This window comes from Oncorhynchus nerka, linkage group LG2, assembly GCF_034236695.1.
Source record: "Oncorhynchus nerka isolate Pitt River linkage group LG2, Oner_Uvic_2.0, whole genome shotgun sequence".
NCBI classification, from domain to species: Eukaryota; Metazoa; Chordata; class Actinopteri; order Salmoniformes; family Salmonidae; genus Oncorhynchus; species Oncorhynchus nerka.
Window position 1 is genome coordinate 61,274,524 of NC_088397.1, and position 12,500 is coordinate 61,287,023.

Sequence of the window (12,500 nt, forward strand, 5' to 3'; positions counted from 1 at the left end):
CCTCTGAAACCTCCAGCACTGGATACAAACCCTCAACCGTACCTCACACAAGTAGCTCTTTATTCTGTGGCCCCGTCTCTTTTTTTCTGTGTTGTTGCACCTGCGTGTCTTGGTGTGCGTCTGTGTGTGTATGCAGTGGTTATTTCCTCCCTTATATGCCTTACCAACCTCAAACATACCACCCTCTCGCTTTCTATCTTTCCCTCTATTCCTCTCTCACTCTCTCTCTCTGTCTCTCTCTTTCCTCTCTTCCTCTCTCATTCCCTCTGTCTCTCTCCTTCCCTCTCTTCCTCTCACTCTCTCTCTGTCTCTCTCTTTCCCTCTCTTCCTCTCTCATTCCCTCTGTCTCTCTCCTTCCCTCTCTTCCTCTCTCTCTCACTCTCTCTCTGTCTCTCTCTTTCCCTCTCTTCCTCTCTCATTCCCTCTGTCTCTCTCCTTCCCTCTCTGTCTCTCTCTTTCCCTCTCTTCTCTCTCATTCCCTCTGTCTCTCTCTTTCCCTCTCTTCCTCTCTCATTCCCCTCTTCTCCCTCTCTCTCTCTTTCCTCTCTTCCTCTCCCTCTCTTCTCACTGGCGCCCTCTCTCTGAATCTCTCTCTTTCCCAGTCTCTTCTCTCTGTGCATCTAATTTATTCCCTCTGTCTCTCTCTTTCCTCTCTTCCTCTCTCATTCCCTCTGTCTCTCTCCTTCCCTCTCTTCCTCTCTCACTCTCTCTCTGTCTCTCTCTTTCCCTCTCTTCCTCTCTCATTCCCTCTGTCTCTCTCTTTCCCTCTCTTCCTCTCTCTCTCTCTCTCTCTTTCCCTCTCTTCCTCTCCCTCTCTTCCTCACTCGCGCCCTCTCTGCTTGACGGAAGAGAATCTCAACCGTTCCTCTAGTTCCTGGAGTTACAGTCGGTCTAGTCAGAATCTCTACTGTGCATCTAATTTATCATACCATGATGGAATGGAGATATTTACATCTGTCTGTCTCTCTCTCTCTCCTTCTCTTTCGCTCCATGAAGAGTAGAACAGTGATCTGTGTATTTGTGTTCTCCTGTCATCACCACTCAATACCCCCCTCTCCCCACTCTCCAGCCCAGATCTGAGTTCTGTGCCAGTAAGCATTGCATGGTCCTTTGATATCACAGCTATACCTTAAATACCCGTTTTCTCCCCCTGTCTCTCTCTCTTTCCCTTTTTCTTCTAACCTCCTCTATTCTCCTCATCCGCCTGAAGTACAGAGCAGTGTAGGTGGTTAAACACCCTGTTTAGACGCACTGAAACAGAGAGGAACCACTGAGCCTCTTTACACACACACACACGCACGCACATGCAAACACACCCCTTACAGAAAAACCACATGAATTTCACGTGATCACATGTGAAGTGTGTGTGTTTTCATGTGATCATGTTATGTTATATGAAGTTAATTTGATAACATGAAACTACACGTGAAATTGTGTGATATTCCACATGTAAAATCATGAGACACACACACACACACACACACACACACACACACACACAGTGCTCTTCACAGGCGGCGTTGTCAGAATACAATGCTGTCTCTCCCTGGGCCCCTTGGGAGCCTGGGAAAAATCACAGCCATCTCCAGCCGTCAAACCCCTCCACGGCCTCTCTCTTCTCTCTCTCTCTCTCTCTCTCTCTCTCTCTCTCTCTCTCTTTCTTTTTGGTCAAAGCAGCAGGTCGCAGGGTAAAGTCAGGGAAGGGTATTGATAGGGCTGGGCGATATGGCCCAAATATATGTGATGGTATGATGGTATTTGATGGTGTTTGGTTTTTCAATTATAAAAGTGTGCTTTCATTTTGCTTTATGAGTTATTCATGACCCTATGATGGCAACACATACACTGTACATTCTAAGTCATTTCAATGTGTCTTTCTCTATTCTGATTGTTTTATACTGTTCAATTAAACTTAAACCCAAAATTATTTTCAGCATTTTCAAAAATAAAATGCATTTCATGCACTAATTTGATCATTTTCAGACTGCAATTTAGGACTGCACAATATAGGCAAAAAAATATGCCTTATTTTTAACCAAATATTGCAATTACTATTTGACTTGCGGCTTGTGTGAACTGTAGAAATCATAGAAATATAATGATTATTCAAATTCTATAGTTAGATTATAATAGTGGGCACTTTGAATACAGTGTTTGACATGACAACGAACTCAGAAAGCCAGGGAGGAGTTATTGTGACAGGGTAGGAACCAAAGTGTTGGTCAGTGTTTCCTAGGGTACCCTATAATCTTTGACTACATTAAATGTTTTCTCTTAGCTACTTCATGTAGCTAACATATTCATGCATCGCCTATTCCTCTTTGATTTACAAGATACTGTTGCACAAACACCTCCCACACATGCGGTGACCTCACCTGGTTTAAATGGTGTCTCTAGAGACAAAACCTCTCTCATCGTCACTCAATGCCTAGGTTTACCTCCACTGTATTCACATCCTACCAAACCCTTGTCTGTACATTTAGCCTTGAATCTATTCTTCCACTTCTTTTACTCTCTGTTCCGATGGCACTAGACGACCAGTTCTCATAGTCTTTAGCCGTACCCTTATCCTACTCCTCCTCTGTTCCTCTGGTGATGTAGAGGTTAACCCAGGCCCTGCAGCGCCTAGCTCCACTCCCATTCCCCAGGCGCTCTCATTTTTTAAACTTCTGTAACCGTAAAAGCCTTGGTTTCATGCATGTTAACATTAGAAGCCTCCTCCCTATGTTTGTTTTATTCACTGCTTTAGCACACTGTGCCAACCCGGATGTCCTAGCCGTGTAGGAATCCTGGTTTAGGAAGGCCACCAAAAATCCTGACATTTCCATCCCCTAACTATAACATTTCCCGACAAGATAGAACTGCTAAAGGGGGCGGAGTTGCAATCTACTGCAGAGATAGCCTGCAGAGTTCTGTCATACTATCCAGGTCTGTGCCCAAACAATTCTAGCTTCTACTTTTAAAAATCCACCTTTCCAGAAACAAGTTTCTCACCGTTGCCACTTGTTATAGACCACCTTCAGCCCCCAGCTGTGCCCTGGACACCATATGTGAATTGATTGCCCCCATCTATCTTCAGAGCTCGTACTGTTAGGTGACCTAAACTGGGACATGCGTAACACTCCGGCCGTCCTACTATCTAAGCTAGATGTCCTCAATCTCACACAAATGATCAATGAACCTACCAGGTACAACCCCAAATCTGTAAACACGGGCACCCTCATAGATATCATCCTAACCAACCTGCCCTCCAAATACACCTCCGCTGTCTTCAGGATCTCAGCAATCACTGCCTCATTGCCTGCGTCCGTAATGGGTCTGCGGTCAAACCTACCACCCCTCATCATTGTCAAACGCTCTCTAAAACACTTCTGTGAGCAGGCCTTTCTAATCGACCTGACCCGGGTATCCTGGAAGAATATTGACCTCATTCCGTCAGTAGAGGATGCCTGGTTATTCTTTAAAAGGGCCTTCCTCACCATCTTTAATAAGCATGCCCCATTCAAAAAATGTAGTACCAGGAACAGATATAGCCCTTGGTTCACTCCAGACCTGACTGCCCTTGACCAGCACAAAAACATCCTGTGGCGTACTGCATTAGCATCGAATAGCCCCCGCGATATGCAACTTTTCAGGGAATATAGGAAACAATATACTCAGGCAGTTAGGAAAGCTAAGGCTAGCTTTTTCAAACAGAAATTGGCATCCTGTAGCACAAAATCCCCAAAATTCTGGGACTGTAAAGTCCATAGAGAATAAGAGGACCCCCCCCAACTGCCCACTGCACTGTGGCTAGGAAACACTGTCACCACCGATAAATCCACAATAATTGAGAATTTCAGTAAGCATTTTTACCTGGCATTTTTACCATGCTTTCTACCTGGCTACCCCTACCCCGGTCAACAGCCCTGCACCCCCACAGCAACCACCCAAACCTCCCCCACTTCTCCTTCACCCAAATCCAGATAGCTGATGTTCTGAAAGAGTTGCAAAATCTGGACCCCTTCAAATCAGCCAGGCTAGACAATCTGGACCCTCTCTTTCTAAAATGATCTGCCGAAATGGTTGCAACCCCTATTACGAGCCTGTTCAACCTCTCTTTCGTATCGTCTGAGATCCCCCAAAGATTGGAAAGCTGCCACGGTCACCCCCCTCTTCAAAGGGGAGACACTCTAAACCCAAACTGTTATAGAGCCATATCTATCCTACCCTGCCTTTCTAAGGTCTTCGAAAGCCAAGTTAACAAACAGATCACCGACCAGATCCCACCGTACCTTCTCCTCTATGCAATCTGGTTTCCGAGCTGGTCATGGGTGCACCTCAGCCACGCTCAAGGTCCTAAACAATATCATATCATAACCGCCACCGATAAAAGACAATGCTAATAATATTCATTGACCTGGCTAACGCTTTCGACTCTGTCAATCACCACATTCTTATCGGCAGACTCAAATAACTGCCTTGCCTGGTTCACCAACTACTTCTCAGACAGAGTTCAGTGTGTCAAATCGGAGGGCCTGTTGTCCGGACCTCTGGCAGTCTCTATGGGGGTGCCACAGGGTTCAATTCTCGGGCCGATTCTTTTCTCTGTATACATCAATGATGTCGCTCTTGCTGCTGGTGATTTTCTGATCCACCTCTACGCAGACTACACCATTCTGTATACTTCTGGCCTTTCTTTGGACACTGTGTTAACTAACCTCCAGATGAGCTTCAATGCCATACAACTCTCCTTCCGTGGCCTCCAACTGCTCTTAAATGCAAGTAGAACTAAATGCATTGTCTTCAACCGATCGCTGCCTGCATCTGCCCACCCGTCCAGCATCACTACTCTGGACTGTTCTGACTTGTGGACAGTATGTGGACAACTACAAATACCTAGGTGTCTGGTTAGACTCTAATCTCTCCTTCCAGACTCACATTAAGCATCTCCAATCCAAAATTAAATCTAGAATCAGCTTCCTATTTCGCAACAAAGCATCCTTCACTCATGCTGCCAAACATACCCTCGTAAAGCTGACTATACTACTGATCCTTGACTTTGGCAATGTCATTTACAAAATAGCCTCCAACACTCTACTCAGCAAATTGGATGCAGTCTATCACAGTGCCATCCATTTTGTCACCAAAGCCCCATTTACTACCCACCACTGCGACCTGTATGCTCTCATTGGCTGGCCCTCGCTACATACTTGTCGCCAAATCCACTGGCTCCTGATCATCTACAAGTCGCTGCTAGGTAAAGTCCCCCCTTATCTGAGCACACTGGTCACCATAGCAGCACCCATCCGTAGCACACGCTCCAGAAGATATATCTCACTGGTCACCATAGCAGCACCCATCTGTAGCTCACGCTCCAGAAGGTATATTTCACTGGTCACCCCCAATGCCAATTCCTCATTTGGCTGCCTTTCCTTCCAGTTCTCTGCTGCCAATGACTGGAACGAATTGCAAAAATCACTGAAGCTGGAGGCTCATATCTCCCTCACTAACTTTAAGTATCAGCTGTCAAAGCAGCTTGCCGATCATTGCACCTGTACATAGCCCATCTGTAAATAGCCCATCCAACTACCTCATCCCCATCATTTTTTTCTCCTTTGCACCCCAGTATCTCTACTTGCACATTCATCTTCTGCACATCTATCACTCCGGTGTTTAATTTCTCAATTTTAATTACTTCGCCACTACAGCCTATTTATTGCCTTATCTCCCTAATATTACCTCATTTTCACACACTGTATATATACTTTTGTATTGTGTTATTGACTGTACATTTGTTTACTCCATGTGTAACTCTGTGTTGTTGTTTGTGTCACACTGCTTTGCTTTATCTTGGCCAGGTCGCAGTTGTAAATGAGAACTTGTTCTCAACTGGCCTCCCTGGTTAAATAAAGGTGAAATAGAAAATGGTGGAGCAAAAACAACAGCGCTCTTTGAGTGACAGGGGAGGTGGTCTGTGTGGAAAGTGGCATGAAGAAAGAGAGAGCGGAGAGAGAGAAAAAAAAATGGACGTTACAAATGGCAGAAGTGTATCACATTAACAAACCAAACATTGAAATACCGTTATAAAAGGTACAGTAAAAACCCAAACTGGTCCATAAATACCGGTATCTACACTGAGTGTACAAAACATCAGGAACACCTGCTCTTTCCATGACATAGACTCACCAAGTAAATCCAGGTGAAAGAAGGATTTTTAAGCCTTGAGACATGGATTGTGTATGTGTGCAATTCAGAGGGTGAACTGGCAAGACAAAAGATTGAAGTGCCTTTGAACGGGGTATGGTAGTAGGTGCCAGGCACACCGGTTTCAGTGTGTCAAGAACTGCAACGTTGCTGGGTTTTTGACGCTCAACATTTTCCTGTGTGTATCCAGAATGGTCCACCACCCAAAGGACATCCAGCCAACCTGACTCAATTGTGGGAAGCATTGGCGTCAACATGGACCAGCATCCCTATGGAACGCTTTCGGCACCTTGTAGCCCATGCACCGACAAATTAAGTCTGTTCTAAGGGCAAAAGGGGGTACAACACAATATTAGGAAGGTGTTGCTAATGTTTTGTAAAGTCAGTGTTGTGAAATACTGTATACCACCCAGCCCTAGGTAGTGAGAGGAGTGAAAGTGTAGGGTGTGTGAGAAAGAGAGCGAGAGAGTTCCTACAGGCAGGTAGATGTAACATAAGGGGAGTGGGTAAGAGGGTGAGAGAGATGGATGGGGGAATGGTGGAGGGAGGGAGGGCTGTGGGATAGAGGGAGAGGGGGTGGGGGGATGTAGGGAGGGGTGTATTTCTGAGACGTGTCAGAAAAGGGCGCCTGGGCCTCCCTGAGGAATGTGCCCTGTCTGCCTCTCCAGAAAGAACAGAACGAGAGAAAAGAGAGAGGACATAGGAGAGGGGGGAAGTCCTGCCTCCCCACCCCGAGACCAGAGGGAGATGGAACAACTCAAGCTGTACCCCATACCCAGAAAGAAAAGCGCGAGAGAGAAAGAAAGAGAGCACGTATGAGAGGAAGAACCAGGAGTGAACACAAGTGGAGCCCCCAGCCTCTCTCACAAAGCCAGGATTCCTGCATGTTGTTTTTTTCTCTCTCAATCTATTAAGTGTTCTTCACTTAAAATTCTCTCTTTCTTTCTCTCTCTCTTTCTTGCTCTATCACTTTCTACCCCTGACCAGACGACCTCTCGAGAGACAGCATGATGCTCCCTTGTTCTCTGAGGGGTGAGAGGAGGGAGGGAGAGGGAGGAGGTTGATTCCAAAGGACTGTATGTTAAATTGTGCATAACAGGTTACAAACATCACCAGACAAATCCCTCCCAAAACCCAAAGCCCTCTGTGTGCGCTTATTCACATGCATGGGTGCGTGTGTGTGTGTGTGCGTGTGCGTGTGTGTGTTTGTGTGTGTCTGACGAGAACCAGGTGTCTCCCTCGCGTTCCTTTATTTTTTCCCCTTAGTCTATTATTTTGAATGTAGGCTTGATCACTAAGTGTTCACCAGTACCTCTATCCCTCCCTCTCTTTTATATTACCCCCTTCATTTCATTCTCTCTATCTCCCCCCTTTTTCTCTCTGACATTCCACCTGCTGCAGAAGCCTGGGTCTCTGCCAGCCCACTGTGCAGGGGGTGAAAGAGAAAGAGAGAGAATGAAAGAGAGAGGGAGGGAGAGAAAGGGGGGACCGAGGGAGAGAAAAGTGAAGCTCACTGCCACTGAAGTGCCATTTCCTCTTGGAGTGCCACTCAACTGTAAACGAAAATAAGGAAGGAAAAAGAGAGTGACTCACATTTCAGACTAAAACACAGTCAGCATAATTGACGTACACACACACACACACACACACACACACACACACACACACACACACACACACACACACACACACACTCAGAGACAGAGAGTCAGAGACAGATTGAAGTTAGGTCATTCGTGCCCTGGGAAGTTAGGGGAACATTGGGTGAAACAATGACCGTTTCAGAACAAGCTTTGAGTTTGGAAATCTATCTCCTCCCCCCCTTCTTCCTCCATATACAGTGGGGCAAAAAAGTATTTAGTCAGCCACCAATTGTGCAAGTTCTCCCACTTAAAAAGACGAGAGAGGCCTGTAATTTTCATCATAGGTACACTTCAACTATGACAGACAAAATGAGAAAAAAAATCAAGAAAATCACATTGTAGGAATTGTTATGAATTTATTTGCAAATTATGGTGGAAAATAAGTATTTGGTCAATAACAAAAGTTTAGCTCAATACTTTGTTATATACCCTTTGTTGGCAATGACAGAGGTCAAACGTTTTCTGTAAGCCTTCACAAGGTTTTCACACACTGTTGCTGGTATTTTGGCCCATTCCTCCGTGCAGATCTCCTCTAGAGCAGTGATGTTTTGGAGCTGTTTTGGAGATTTTCTATGGGGTTGAGATCTGGAGACTGGCTAGGCCACTCCAGGACCTTGAAATGCTTCTTACGAAGCCACTCCTTCGTTGCCCGGGCGGTGTGTTTGGGATCATTGTCATGCTGAAAGACCCAGCCACGTTTCATCTTCAATGCCCTTGCTGATGGAAGGAGGTTTTCACTCAAAGTCTCACGATACATGGCCCCATTCATTCTTTCCTTTACACAGATCAGTCGTCCTGGTCCCTTTGCAGAAAAACAGCCCCAAATCATGATGTTTTCACCCCCATGCTTCACAGTAGGTATGGTGTTCTTTGTCCTACAAACACGACGAGTTGAGTTTTTACAAAAAAGTTATATTTTGGTTTCATCTGACCATATGACATTCTCCCAATCTTCTTCTGGATCATCCAAATGCTCTCTAGCAAACTTCAGACGGGCCTGGACATGTACTGGCTTAAGCAGGGGGACACGTCTGGCACTGCAGGATTTGAGTCCCTGGCGGCGTAGTGTGTTACTGATGGTAGGCTTTGTTACTTTGGTCCCAGCTCTCTGCAGGTCATTCACTAGGTCCCCCCGTGTGGTTCTGGGATTTTTGCTCACCGTTCTTGTGATCATTTTGACCCTACGGGGTGAGATCTTGCGTGGAGCCCCAGATCGAGGGAGATTATCAGTGGTCTTGTATGTCTTCCATTTCCTAATAATTGCTCCCACAGTTGATTTCTTCAAACCAAGCTGCTTACCTATTGCAGATTCAGTCTTCCCAGCCTGGTGCAGGTCTACAATTTTGTTTCTGGTGTCCTTTGACAGCCCTTTGGTCTTGGCCATAGTGGAGTTTGTAGTGTGACTGTTTGAGGTTGTGGACAGGTGTCTTTTATACTGATAACAAGTTCAAACAGGTGCCATTAATACAGGTAACGAGTGGAGGACAGAGGAGCCTCTTAAAGAAGAAGTTACAGGTCTGTGAGAGCTAGAAATCTTGCTTGTTTGTAGGTGACCAAATACTTATTTTCCACCATAATTTGCAAATAAATTAATTAAAAATCCTACAATGTGATTTTCTAGATTTTTTTCCTCATTTTGTCTGTCATAGCTGAAGTGTACCTATGGTGAAAATTACAGGCCTCTCTCATCTTTTTAAGTGGGAGAACTTGCACAATTGTTGGCTGACTAAATACTTTTTTGCCCCACTGTAGTTGACCATACAGCCACACTATCTACCATCAACCATCTACCATCAACCATCTACCACATCCTGTGTGTGTGTGTGTGTGTGTGTGTGTGTGTGTGTGTGTGTGTGTGTGTGTGTGTGTACTGTATGTACTGTATGTACTGTATGTATGTGTGAATAGTGCTATTCTGTGATCTGGTTTTAATGGGAGGTGATTGGGCCAATGGAGTCAGGTCCTGGAGGTGACTAGAGGTCACAGTGACACTAGTGTCCTCTCTTCAGGTTCACTTCCAGGTCAGGGAGAGAGGGATGGATGGACAGGGCTGAGGCACAGAGGATGGAGAAGGAGGGCTGGCTAGAACAGAGTGTGCCGGGTAGAGGAGGGAGGCGTGTGTGTGCATATGTTTAAACTCAGTTCTAATATCTCTTCTCTGATTGGACAGAGGTGATTCTGACAAAGCATAGAAACCTCAATAACACCAGTGACTGTGTGTGTGTGTGTGTGTGTGTGTGTGTGTGTGTGTGTGTGTGTGTGTGTGTGTGTGTGTGTGTGTGTGTATGTGACTGTGTGTGTGTGTATGTGACTGTGTGTATGTGACTGTGCGTATGTGACTGTGTGCGTATGAGACTGTGTCTGTGACTGTGTGTGCTTGGGTGTGTGCGTATGTGACTGTATGTGTGCGTATGTGACTGTGTGCGTATGTGACTGTGTGTATGTGACTGTGTGTGTGCTTGGGTGTGAACGTTAGTGTGTATGTGACTGTGTGCGTATGTGACTGTGTGCGTATGTGACTGTGTGCATATGTGACTGTGTGCGTATGTGACTGTGTGTGTTTTTGGGCAGTGAATTGTGGGCCAGTCTGTGTTGGAGTGATGTCATCTCCTAAAAGCATTCCCGTGCTCTGACCTTTCCCTCACACTTTGTGTCTGGGGTCACCAGAGGTCACATAGGTTGGGGGAACAGGGGTCTAGGTGAGAGGGGGGAGGGGGGAACCGTTGCCTAGTGTCACAGAACACCCACTGCTGTTACCACGACGATACAAAGGGACCTCCATAGTGCCCACTTCCTGTTGCATTCTTAAAAGGGGCCCCTCTCTTTCTCTCCCTGTCTGTCTCCTCCCTCCCTCTCCTCACTCTCTCCTTTTTCTTTCTTCCTTTCATCCTCACCTTTCACTTTCTGTATATATTTGATCCACTATGGGCAGAATCCTAACTCAGAATCCTGACTTGAGCACTCCCCTTGTCTTGAGAGCAAATCATGCATTGATGTCAATAGGATATTGATGCTAAAATGTGCGTTATCTCAAATGAGGATTGGGCCTTAGAAGCCTCCATCAATGATGATATGGGGTTGTGTGCAACTGAGAGTTTGGGGGAGAGGGAACAGTCAGACAGCCTAGGGGTTAGGAATAAATATTTATACACTTGCTATATTGTCTGGTTAGGGAAGAGCCAACACACACACTAATGGTTTATTCAGTTAACCACAAGTTTATGTGTTTTTATTGAACCTTTATTTAACTAGATAAGTCAGTTAACAACAAATTCTACCCCGGCCAAACCCTAACGACACTGGGAGCCGCCTTAATGGGACTCTCAATCACGGCCAGTTGTGATACAGCCTGGAATAGAACCAGGGTCTGTAGTGACGCCTCTTGCACTGAGATGCAGTGCCTTAGACTGCTGTGCCACTCGGGAGCCCTCAAATGAGACAGACGACATCACAGAGTGGGCGGTTTCTTTAAAGATCATGTAATACTGACAATGTGGATTAAAGACACACACACACACACACACACTCCTGCTCAGATGAAACGTGCATGGAGATGAATGCCTTCCACGTGTCTCTCTCCTGCTCTCCGTCTTTTTCCCTTCCTCGCTCTGATAATCCATATTCCTGTTTTATGATTTTTTCACACATTGAGGCCTAATTCTGGAATGCTGGGATGTCATATTTATGGGGGATAATAAACAGAATTTACAGCTTTTTCCAACGGAGCCTTTGAGCAGCCCAAGGATCCCATTCACCCTCTTATTTTTTTATTCCATTGTGATTGTTCTCTCTTTTTCTTTTCTTTTTCTCTCTATCCTTTTTTCTCTTTCTCATTCATTCATTCATTCATTCACTCACTTTCTCCCTCTCTCGCTCTCCCTCCCTCCCTTTATTTCTCTTTGTCCCCTCCTCTCTCTCTTAGTCTAGGTCCACCAAGCTGATTATCTTCTCTATCCCTTCTCGGCATGGCAGAAAGTGGTCGACTGTTCTGGGTTTGCAGCTGGAACTCTGTGGTCACGGCTTTATTTGACCTCTGACTCCATTCAGCCCCCTCTCTCTAGTGGCCGTCTAGGTAGCCCCCTCTCTCTAGTGGCCGTCTAGGTAGCCCCCTCTCTCTAGTGGCCGTCTAGGTAGCCCCATCTCTCTAGTGGCCGTCTAGGTAGCCCCCTCTCTCTAGTGGCCGTCTAGGTAGCCCCCTCTCTCTAGTGTCCGTCTAGGTAGCCCCTCTCTCTAGTGTCCGTCTAGGTAGCCCCTCTCTCTAGTGTCCGTCTAGGTAGCCCCTCTCTAGTGGCCGTCTAGGTAGCCCCTCTCTAGTGGCCGTCTAGGTAGCCCCCTCTCTCTAGTGTCCGTCTAGGTAGCCCCCTCTCTCTAGTGGCCGTCTAGGTAGCCCCATCTCTCTAGTGGCCGTCTAGGTAGCCCCTCTCTCTAGTGGCCGTCTAGGTAGCCCCTCTCTCTAGTGGCCGTCTAGGTAGCCCTCTCTCTAGTGGCCGCCTAGGTAGCCCCTCTCTCTAGTGGCCGTCTAGGTAGCCCCCTCTCTCTAGTGGCCGTCTAGGTAGCCCCCTCTCTCTAGTGGCCTAGTCTCTAGGTAGCCCCATCTCTTTAGTGGCCGTCTAGGTAGCCCCCTCTCTAGTGGCCGTCTAGGTAGCCCCCTCTCTCTAGTGGCCGTCTAGG

The 12,500-nt window shown here is 46.4% G+C and overlaps 1 protein-coding gene across 4 annotated transcripts in view; it reads left to right on the plus strand.

The window, feature by feature from the left end:
* foxp4 (forkhead box P4) overlaps positions 1-12,500 on the plus strand; it is a 239,960-nt gene that overhangs the window by 83,745 nt on the left and 143,715 nt on the right. The window lies entirely within an intron of this gene.